Source organism: Triturus cristatus, chromosome 8, assembly GCF_964204655.1.
Source record: "Triturus cristatus chromosome 8, aTriCri1.1, whole genome shotgun sequence".
NCBI classification, from domain to species: domain Eukaryota; kingdom Metazoa; phylum Chordata; class Amphibia; order Caudata; family Salamandridae; genus Triturus; species Triturus cristatus.
The window spans coordinates 1,349,879,454-1,349,891,876 of NC_140591.1; positions in this window are offsets into that span (position 1 = coordinate 1,349,879,454).

Sequence of the window (12,423 nt, forward strand, 5' to 3'; positions counted from 1 at the left end):
CTGAGCTGGCCTTGATAAATCAGCGTCTGGACAAAATGGAGGATCTTTTTTCTACATTTTCTGTTCGCCTTCAAGAAGCCGAAACTCGCATCTCTAATTTGGACGACCAAATGAACGAGGTTAAAAAAGATGCAAGTCGGCTTTCCCTCACTTCACGTTCACTTGAAACTAAACTGGATGATTTGGAGAATTACAATCGTCGGTCGAACCTTCGTATAGTGGGGGTTCCGGAAGGCCTTGAATGATCCAGTACGCTGCAATGGGCCACCTCTTTCTTAAAATCAAAAGTGATCCCCAACTATGAGGGTGACTTAACCATTACGCAGGCACATCGAGTTCCTGCCCAGCCGTTTCCAAATTCTTCTCTTCCTCGTACAATCCTATTACACTTCTCTGATATACGGATTAAGGAGACTATCCTTTCGATGGCAATCCAGAAAAGACAATTTTTTGTCACTGAAACGGTGAAATGTTGTATTTTTTCAGACATGTCTGCTTCTACTGCTCGGAGAAGAAAAGAGTTTGTCCAAATGCTACATCTGTTTAAAGCTAAAGGGGCTCAAGCTACAATAACGCAACAGTCTAAGCTTAAAGTTTTAGTGAAAGGAAAATGTTTTATGATATCTGACATAGCAGCATCACAGGATCTGCTTAGAGAAATTTCGACCTCTTAATCAAGTTAATGTATTGGGAGTTTATGTACAGCTGTTTATTTGTTTATAGGTCGGCATAAGCTTTTATTTTCTGGGGGCTGACTATTTCGTAGGTTGTGGGGGGCCAGTGGAGCTTGAAGAACTACGGAACCCAGGGGGCCCAGGGGGTACTAACAGGTTACCCCAATGACGTGGGGTAGGTTCCTATGGTCTGCGTGGGAGGAGGGAGTTCGGCCATTGGAGGATAGGGTTTGGGGGGTAAGGGTGGTGATGGTTGGGGTGGTGTTGAGTGGGGGGTGATGAGTGGGATGAAACAAAAAATGATGTTGATGGTGTCAGGTTATGTCTACCTTTTTTACTTTTATTTCATATGTTAGTGTATATACAATGGGCAAGGGTAAGGGGTGGCCTGATGATAACTGCTTCAGTTAGTTAAATTTCCATTTCAATGTCTAATAAGGATAGTTTGAAGTTGATCTCTCTGAATGTCAATGGTTTAAATAACATTAAGAAAAGGCGTGCTGTGGAAATTTGGTTAAAGGATGAAAATCCTTCCGTTATTTTGTTACAGGAAACTCATATCCCTTCTACCACGTTAGATGTGTTTTCAATGTTTAAGTCATGGGCTTCGTTTTGGTGCTTTGCATCCAGTGATGAATCCAAGCGAGGGGTGGTAATATTTTTAAATAAGAATATATATCCTGAAATTACTCATTCAGAAGAGGGAGGCTCAGGACGTTGGTGCTGGGTCTCATGCAGAGTTAAAAATAGACAAAGACCCTTTATTTTTGTTAGCTGCTATGGACCGCTAAATGATGATATTAATATGTATGAAGATATGTTTCAATCTTTATTAATGGTGTCAGGTGACATTGTGATAGGTGGTGACTTCAATGTTTTGATGGATCCCAAATTGGATTCTTCGTCTCAATCCACAAAACAACTTAAACCTAAAATCGTCCAAACTATTTCTAATTACATAAGATTATTGGATCTCTCTGATCATTGGCGTCTACATAATCCTTTTAAAAGAGAATATACTTGCTGGTCAGGCAGGTTCAAGTCCTCATCTCGCATCGATTTTTTTTTAGCTTCACGTAAACTCAGGCTTGGTTATCACAATACGTTGCATAATGTATTTTCTGATCACGCTATGCTCATTAGGGAATTTATTCTTGGGGATACTAGAAGGTCTCCTAAAAGATGGGTTTTTAATAAAGTCTATCTCAATGATGAAAATTGGGTTTCTGACTTAAAATTTGAGATTAAAGAATTTATAACTCGTAATACTGGCACCGCTCCTCTAAGCATCATTTGGGACGCCTTAAAGGCTTTTATCCGCGGAATCATTATTGGAAAAGACGCCGCTATATCAACCATGGCTAGGGCTACAAAAAAATCACTGGAACATCATATTCAGGTTCTTAGTGTTCAAAGACAGCAAAATCCTTCTAGAATCATTAAAGATCAATTAAATGTAGCCAAACGAGACCTTAGCGCATTCCTATACGAACAGGCAGAGGCATTTTTTCGTAGTCAACATCAGAGAGTTTACGAAGAAAGCAATTTTACGGGGAGATTCCTGGCTTGGCAAGCCAAAGAACAAGTTACATCCAATTTAATTCGCGGATTAAACTGCCCTGTTACGCATCAATTCACAAACGACTCGGATGAGATAGGTAAGATAATGCATGGTCATTATTGAAAAATCTATAGTCATGTGCATCAAATCGATCAGACTAAATTGAATGCTTTTTTGAGGAAGGCTGTGATTCCTTCCCTTTCCCAACTCGATCCGTCATATATGATGGGTGGATTTTCTTTGGAAGAGGTAGAGTCCGTCGTGAAAAAACTCCCTTCAGGGAAAGCCTCTGGCCCAGATGGGCTACCCGCCGAATTTTTTTAAGTTTTTTTTCCTGCCTTCTCTAATTTTTTTCTACAACTTCTTAATTCTATGCTGGCAGGATCTTCTATTCCAGATTCGTTTCGCAAGGGTGTTGTGGTTAGCTTTCTGAAGAAGGGGAAAGATGCCAGAGATCCCAATTCATATCGTCCAATTACTCTCTTAAATTCCGATTATAAGATAGTCGCTAAATTATTGGCAATTCGATTTAATCATATCTCTAAGGATTTGATTCACGAAGATCAAAATGGTTTTATTGCCGGTAGACAGCTTATGACTAATACTCATTATCTGTCGGAAGCTTTGGATTTCTTTGAGACACGTAGGATTCTCGCCCTAATTATTTTATTTGATGCAGAAAAAGCCTTTGATTTGGTGGTTTGGGAGACACTTTTTACTATTTTGCTACATTTTCACATTCCACCAAATATCATTAATTTCATTTGTAACCTTTACACGGATGCAAAAGCAGATATCATTATCAACTCACAAACGGTTGGGTCAGTTTCTGTCAATCGGGGGACATGTCAGGGCTGCCCCTTATCACCCATTCTTTTTGCTTTTTTTATCGAACCCCTTGCAATTGCAATTCGGCAATGCTCGGAGATTTCGCCTCCAATTCCTTTAATGTCAAAGGTTAAACTTTACGCTGACGACATTATGTTACTTATTAAATCTGATTTACAGTCTCAAGTTTCTGCGTTTCAACTTTTTGAGGAATTTGAGAGTTTTGGGGGGTATCGGATTAATACAAAGAAGACTGAAATTCTGATCTGTGGCAATCATGATCCTGTTTTATATCCGGATTTACGGGACTGTATTAATAACAAACCTAAGAGATATCTTGGTTTTTTTTTTTCATCTTCCGTTAAAGATCTCTATGGATTGAATTTCGTTCCCCTTCTTCAGAAAGTTCGCTCAATGCTAATTCGCTGGAATAAATTACCGTTATCAATTTTGGGTAGAATCGCTCTGATAAAAATGTCTATTTTACCGCTCTTCAATTTTCTGTTTTCAACAATCCCCTGTTTTCTCTCCGGCATATTCTTTACTAAAATTGAATCTTTATTTTCCAGCTTCTTGTGGGCGCATATTGCGATGAGCTCTCTTTACGACGATTTAGATAATGGAGGCCTTGCCCTTCCAAACATTAGAGATTACTACAGTGCTTACTTTGCTCAGTATCTCACTCGTTTCAAAATCCCAACTCCAAACTCTAATGTTTATATCAGCTTTTTTTTTTATTTAATTTTTTCAGAAAGTCAAATACCTTCCCCTCTCCAAATACCTAAATCTCCTAAATTGGTTAGGTATAAAATTATGGCATGGTTTTTTAGGAAGCGTTCTGCCATGATTAAAAGATACTCTCTTTCTCTTTTTAATTCCTCTTCTTCGTTATTTACCTTACTTTCATTTAGCGGACGTGGTCTAGGCTCTGTTTTAAGCACATACTGGACTAAAGCTGGATTTAGTAAAGTGGGTGATTTTTTACAATCTTCAAGGTGGATAACCCCGCCTGAGATGCGATTATTACTTTCCGACAACTTTTTGTTAGCCGGGTATTACAACAAAATTTATCAATCTCTGCTGCAGTATGCCCCCATATTGTTTATTCAGATTTCCTCAATAAATAATGATCTTTTTTTTAATACTACTTTGATTAGGAAACCTGGAGAGTGGAAACGTCAATTAGCTCAGTCTATACAAGGCGATCTGGGTTCAAAAGCTATTAAAAAATGGTGGGAACAAGAAAATCATGTTTTGTCATTGAGTACATGGCGGACAATTAATCAGCTTAATTTTTCTACATTAAGGGGAGCTAATTGGCGCAGAATGTTATTTTTTAGCAAGTGGCTTTTGTACTACACCCCGGCGGCAATTGCCAAAATCTATAGTAACCACATACCTAATTGTTTCCGATGCCCGAACTTCGCTCGTGCTAATTGGACACATGTAATAATTGGTTGTACTATGGTCAAAGTATTTTGGCTAGATATTTTTGCTTTCTTACGTTCATATTGTTATATTCCAATATTTTTGAATGTTAAACTGATGCTTTATGGATTTGACCCGCATCTTAATTTTTCTGCATCTCTTGTTAAATTGCTTTATATATGCATGGCGGTAGCTAGATCGCTCCTTTTACAGAACTGGCGTACAAATTTGATTCCATCCTTTCATGAATGGTTACTCAAAATGCAAAGAGTAAAAATAAGTGAGCGAAGTTATGCGTTGAGGATTGGGGGGGGAAGAAAATTTGAAAAAATCTGGAGAGATCTATTTTGAATAAATTATTTTCTTTTCTGTTCTTCGATTTTGGGAACTCGTAAGCTACTGTATGTCAATAGTAGTTGCTGCTGGCAGGTCTTCCATTATGTGACATTTTCCTTCTGCTTTTTTCTCTCTGTATTTATTTTGAATTTCAAGTTTGTATGACACCAATCAATTTCAATAAAAAAATTAAAAAAATAAAAAGTAGCAACGGCTTCCAAGAGGAAATCATTGGAACGTTCTGCAAAATTACCCGCCATCCAGTTCAGCAAGGGGAATGAACACACATGTTCTTCGACAACTGGAGCCTCTACTACCATCAGAAGACAGGGATGTGAACAACAGACAGTTCTCATGTGAAGCAAAGGCGAGCAAGCATTTCTCAAATAATAACATGTAACTGCAGTGTCGTGTGCAAAAGCAGCAAAAGTGGCAAGATGGCATTCTAACTAGGGGTGGGCGGAATTTGCGGAATTAACCTTCGCAAATTATCGCGAGAATGTTTAAAATTATCGCAAACAAGCAGAAATATCGCGAAGATGCGGAAGTTTTTTTCCGGCATGTTCGCGAGATTTTCTGCATGGTTGCGGGTCGCCAACTTACCCATGTGGTTGCTTGCGGGCGCGGCCATCTTGTTTTGAGTTGTTCTCGCGGTGCATGATCGCGAGAAGAAAGACGTGATCGCGCGACGCATGACGTCACTGCGGGCGCGAACTGTCGCGAGACAGCGCAAATGGCTAAAAACAATACAACATCTCATGGAGAACGCGACCGGATCAAGAAAACTTGTCGGCGAACGCAGGGATTCAGGTAAGGCGATCGCGCGCGCGCGAGAATGTATCATTTTACAGCGCGAGCAAGAAACAAATTATCGCCAAGCTGCGGAAACCGGAATTTTTGACATTTTCGCGCTCTCCGCGGAACGCAAAAATGTCAAATTATCGCAATTTCCGCGAACGGAACGAAATTTTTGCCCAGGCCTAATTCTAACATCTAACGCGGTTGTGCTAACTTAGCAATGTACGTATATAAATTGCAGTCCTCACTACATTCTATTTCATAAAAAAATTCTGACATGCAGACTGAAACATGCACATTGAATACCAGCAGCAGACTTCCCTGGTGAGCAGTAGCTTTACTACAGTGATTTAATGAGCAACTAGAGTGCTAACATTCAGAATTTATGGCAAATGTGTGACACATCTGAATGCCTTCTTGATGGAACCAAAGTAAAAAACTGAAAGTATTTCCTACTGAGGAGACTGCAGTAAATGAGGAAATTGGGAAACTTCATAACAAATAAATCTCCCAAGATGGCCACTAGAGACAAAAGAGCCCAAATGTAGCCCAAATATCACCCAGATGTAGCCCAAGTATAGCCCAATGACAGAATGTCCCAGAGTGTTCTAACGAACAACTAGAGCGCTAACAGTCTTACTTATGACAAAAGTATGGCACACCTGAAGCCATCTTGATTGGAATAAAGTGGTAACACTTAAAACATTTAATTTACAAAGGAACAAAATGAGGGGGTTCATTTTGCCATAGAAATTATGATTAGTTCTGCAGAAAGAAAAATTAGGGCACATTTTGACTTCTCAAATCCTCTTCTATTTCATAAAAAAATTCTGACATGCAGATTGAAACATGCACCTTGAATACCAGCAGCAGACTTCCCTGGTGAGCAGTAGTTTTACTACAGTGATCTAATGGGCAACTAGAGTGCTAACATTCAGAATGTATGGCAAATGTGTGACACATCTGAATGCCTTCTTGATGGAACCAAAATAAAAAACTGAAAGTATTCCCACTGAGGAGACTGCAGTAAATGAGGAAATTACGAAACTTCATAACAAATAAATCTCCCAAGATGGCCACCAGAGACAAAAGAGCCCAAATGTAGCCCAAATATCACCCAGATGTAGCCCAAGTATAGCCCAATGACAGAATGTCCCAGAGTGTTCTTAAGAACAACTAGAGCGCTTACTGTCTTACATATGACAAAAGTATGGCACACCTGACGCCATCTTGATTGGAATAAACTGGTAACACTTAAAACATTTAATTTAAAAAGGAACACAATGATTGGGTTTATTTTGCAATAGAAATTATGATTAGTGCTGAAGAAAGAAAAATTAGGGCACATTTTGAGTGACTTCTCAAATCCTCTTCTATTTCATTAAATAATTCTGATATGCAGACTGAAACATGCACTTTTAATACTTGCAGTAGACTTCTGTGGTGAGCAGTAGCTTTACTACAGTGATCTAATGAGCAACTAGAGTGCTAACATTCAGAATTTATGGCAAATGTGTGACATATCTGAATACCATCTTGATGGAATCAAAGTAAAAAACTGAAAGCATTTCCTACTGAGGAGACTGCAGTAAATGAGGAAATTAGGAAACTTCATAACAAATAAATCTCCCAAGATGGCCACCAGAGACAAAAGAGCCCAAATGCAGCACAAATATCACCCAGATGTAGCCCACATGTTGCCCAATGACAGAAGTGTGCAAAACACTTATTTTGTGTGTATTAGCAGTTTTATATAGTGCAGACTTGTCAGGTATTGGAGTGCTTTACATGAGCATTGGTTACATCACACAAGATCAAATTCATTTTGGTTGTAGACATGGGGAGATTAAGTGATTTGACCAGAATCACAGAATGTTGAGCTGAAGCAGAAACTCCAACCTGGTTCCCCAGTTGCAAAGTCTGCAGCTCTGGAAGTAACACCACATCCTCTCCCCTAGGTGCAACATTTAATCAAGTGGTCAACTGGATAAAAAAACATAAAGATTACAAATAATTTAAAAGTTCTTTGTCGCTATTTGAAAACTCAGAAAATATGTCCTCATTTTAGTTTTTTAGAGCACTAACCATAATTTTGATGCAAATAAGACCCTCTCATATATGTAATTTCTAAAGGAAATACTCTAGGTATTACAGTTTTGATTACTTCAAGATGACGTCAGGCGTTCCACACTTTTGTAATAAATATAGAATGTTAGCAATCTAGTTGTTCATTGGGATACTGTTGTGAGGCAGAGGCCATGGGCACGGACTCTGAAAATTGAAGGCAGGTAGGAGAGTGCAGATGCAACAATTTGACCACACTGGGCAAGCAGGAAGGGCAGTGGAAGCACAACAGACTATGGAGGGCAATGGAAAGGGGGGCAGGGGCAACAAACCAACAATACAGGACTGGCAAGAGAGGCTGTGGCAATATAATAGACCATTGTGGGCAGAAGGAAGAGCCAGTGGTAGTACAACCATACATGCCAACAGACCCGTTTCAGCCAGGAAACGTCCAATGTTTTTAAGCTCAAATGGGCCTAATTTGATCTGTCTCCTATCTACAAACTCCTCTTTTTCAATGTAACTCAAAGGGGAAAATCAATACCCCAGTTTTTTTTCAAAATCTCCCTCTTACCAAGTTCAAAATGTTCGCAAGTATGGTACATTGGATCATGGTAGGCAGGAGGAATTGGGGTAGGGACATGGACTCGGATAAGGAGGGACATGGAGAGGTGCACCAAACTGACCCTACAGGGCAGGCATCAGAGTTTGCAGCAGCACAATACACCACACAGCGCATGCAGGACGGGAGTGCAGCACAACAATCCATAGAAAGCAATAGTGAGGGGACGGTTCCATGCACATGGACAACAGAGAACAGAGGGGAAAGAGGCAATGGTAGCTAGCTGACCATAATGGACAGACAGGAGAGAAAGCCGCAGCATAACAGACCATAACGGGCAGGAGGGACCGATCAGGGGCATTACAATGGAACAGACAGGTCCATGGAACATGGTGGGCAAAAAGGATGGAGCAGGGGCATGCACAAATACATCGGAGGGCAGGGGTAAGGAGAATAGGGGCAGCAAGCTAAGCACAGAGGCTAAGCAGGAGGTCAATGATGGGCCATAGAATTAGGCAATGGAGGGCAGGAGGAGTGGACTGGTACATCATGCTAAATGGAGGGCAGTGGCAGCACATCAGACCATGCATGGCAGGAGGGAGGAGGCTAGTCCATGGATTCAGACAACAGAGGATAGGGAGGAGGTGGATGTGGCAGCAAGCTAACTGTTCAAAGAAGGTGGGTATTAGGAACTTTATTGTTTTTAAAATGTGTGTCTGTGCGAACTACTTACAATATGAACAAGTATACAGCATAATCTCACTTTTATTCAGCAAGAAGAGGACGTTTGTGACTGTGACTCTGGGCTCACTTGGCAGAAACACCCCCTGACCCTCCACCCCCCATCGCAAAATGTAATGCCCGTGAAAAGGGCAGGTGGACGCAGTGTTATATAGAACATAGTCCTGAGAGCACGATTGAAAATGAAAACTAGATATAGTATATGGGATAAACTATGCACCAAAAAGTGGGATATAAGATGAACCGGGGCGTGAAATATAATATGCAATACATTGTGCGCAAATGACAGATTCATTGGGGAGCGTGAGATAGCACAGGCACTAGCGCGTGCTATGCTATATGCGCCTTGGAGAGTAATATGCACAGGGCAGTGTTGTGTAACCTAACTAGTCTCTAAAGTTGTAACATAAAATATGTGCTGGGGAGTGTAACGTTGCATATGCACTGTGACAAAGATATGGATCACAGATTGTAATATCTATGGCATAGCGCTGTGCGGTATTATAACATAGACATCGAGGAAGGCACGTTAGATGGGGCAATATAACCCGTGCGAAGGCAAGTGTGGCATGACATATTCACGGGGTGGAGTTACAGTGCACATGGGCTAGAGAGTGTCATAGCATACGCACTAGCTGGTGGAATACAACACAGAGGTGTGAGGCACTCGGCGGGCACTGGTGGGTGTAACACAGCATTGGGCTCAGCCAGGAGCACGCTGTGACTCTCAAGTGAGATTTGTCTCCTTTCCAGAGAGTAAAATAAAAAGTATTACAAATCCAGCGGTGGATGTGTGTTTTATTAACCGTGAGGGGGGTTTCTTGCATAGTTTGGTCGAATTTTTGTCGAACCCCCTTTGAATGGCTTGGTGTGCGTGTATATTAAATGTGCCCGTTAATAGCTACCCCTGTTTGTATAAATAAATGACAAGGGTGTCTACTTGGAGAGTACCCACTGGCGGGGGTGCCGGGATTAGGTACGGTAGGGCGTCAGACACGTCAGAGCTTCACTTGCGGTGCAAATACATTCCATGTGGATTCATTCTATGCATAGTCGCCTTTTAATGAATATCACGCAAATCGTCATGGTGATAGGTACATACGGTTTGTCCAGCATGTCCTAGGTTTTTCTATAAATATATATATTTTTTAAATAATAAAAAACAAAGGCCGGCCCCGGGGGATGGGGTCCCCGGGGCCATAATTGGCCTGAGGAGGGGGGCAACGCAGCCCCCTCCTAAAGAATTTTTTTTTTAAAAAAGGCCATGACCTGGGGGTTGGGGTCCCCGGGGCCGATTAAGGCCTTGGGAGGGCCAAATTTATTTTTTTCAACAAAAATATTGTAGGGTGCAGGCCCTGGGGGATGGGGTCCCCAGGGCCAGTAAATTAGAAAAAGCTCTGTGGCGCTTACTGGAGGTACCTAGTGGTCTAGTTGGACTCTAGGGACCCTCAGGATTCAAGGGGACTTAATCTCCCAACTTAAAACAGCCACAGGGAGTGTTTACACAGTGGGGAAGTGAGGGGACGGGGCCTGAGGTGACGTGTGCAAACACGCCATGTGGCGCATTTAAGAGGTAGTTTAAATCCCCTGCCCTATTATATACTAGGGGCTTACAGAGGAGGTCATGCTGATCACAGGGGGACCCCAACGCAGAGTGTTCCCTAGTGTATGTAGGTGTTTTCACTGTATTCTGAGTGTCTTTTAACATAGCACTGGCTCTAGGACTGGTTAGTCAGACTCAGTTACCACTAGTATCCGTCTGAAAAAGTTGAGGGTACAGGATGATTTTGCAACAAGGCGTCTTTCTGCTCTTCTGTTTGTTCTTTCTGCACGTTATCCTTCTTCCTACACTTTTCTTCGTCTTTGAGGACTTCTGTTGCTTCTTTCTGCATTTCTATTTTTTCTTTCTGTGCGCTTTTTCTTCTTTCTTCACATGTCCTATCTCTGTAGGCATAGTTAGGAATTAGCATTTAAAAAACCTTAGAAATTCACTGAAAAAACCATAGGTTTCAGGGGTGTTATAGTTAGCTGGACTTTTCACTCGTACAAAACCATTGAAATTCCCCCGTTATAGTCAGTTCAGCTAACTATAACTCGCGTGCCCGAAATGCACTGCTGATGACGTCACAGATTACATCACTCATGACATGGTCAGTGACATCACTGATGACATCACTGATGACATCTCAAATGACATCACTGATAACATCATCCTTGTGATATAGTGGCAGACCTCCTCTCCCCCTAATATAACCTTTGATACACACATTCAAAAATAGAAACTAACATTTGCAAAACAATGGACATACAAATATCAGTTACAACAACCTATTCAGTAATTCTAAGATCCACATACACATCCACTCATTCACCAACAGTCCTATACAGTCACTCATACATGTACTCACTCATCATATGTACTCATACACCTATACATCCTGTTACACAATGCCACTCATCCATAGAGTTACGCACACACATAGTCACTCATGCTAATAAAGAATCAAACATCAATTTACTTGCATATACAGTTATACACACACCACCACACTTACTTCTACAGAAACTTACACATACTTAGTCTTTTAAACAATCACTTATAGAAACATATACTTATTCATACAGGAACTCTTTCAATCTCTCACTCTCACATATACTCACTTATATACACCAATAGTCACATATACTAGTTTAAAACATATGTAGTTACTCATAAAGACACTATTGAGACAGTCATTCACTCACTAACACACCCATGCACACACTCATCCACCCATACAGTCCTGCACACATGCTGTCTTCAACACATACAAACAGTGAGTCACTCATTCATGCACCTATGCACTACGTAATACCCCCCACCGAACCATACTGACACTCAGACACTCATACTGATACTCAAAAAACCAACTAATAACCTATATAGACACTCATGTAGCTACTCATCAACCCATGCAGCCACTTATACACAAAGTGAGAGACTGATACAGATATTTACATATTTAAACATTACTCACTAAGCCATGTATTCACTAAGATACACTTAATCAGTCAGTTATACAATCAATTTTTAAAAAACAAATCATCCATTTAGACACTTATATACCCATTTATTCTTCCATCGACCTTGAGATATACATATATAAAACATATGTAATTTTCAGAAAAACACACATTCACTGGATGATGTCATCAGTGATGTCATCAGTGATGTCATTTGAGATGTCATCAGTGATGTCATGAGTGATGTCACTGACCATGTCATGAGTGATGTAATATGTGACGTCATCAGCAGTGCATTGCGGGCGCGAGAGTTATAGTTAGCTGAACTAACTATAAGGGGGGAATTTCAATGGTTTTGTACGAGTGAAAAGTCCAGCTAACTATAACGCCCCTGAAACCAGTGGTTTTTTCAGTGAATTTCTAAGGTT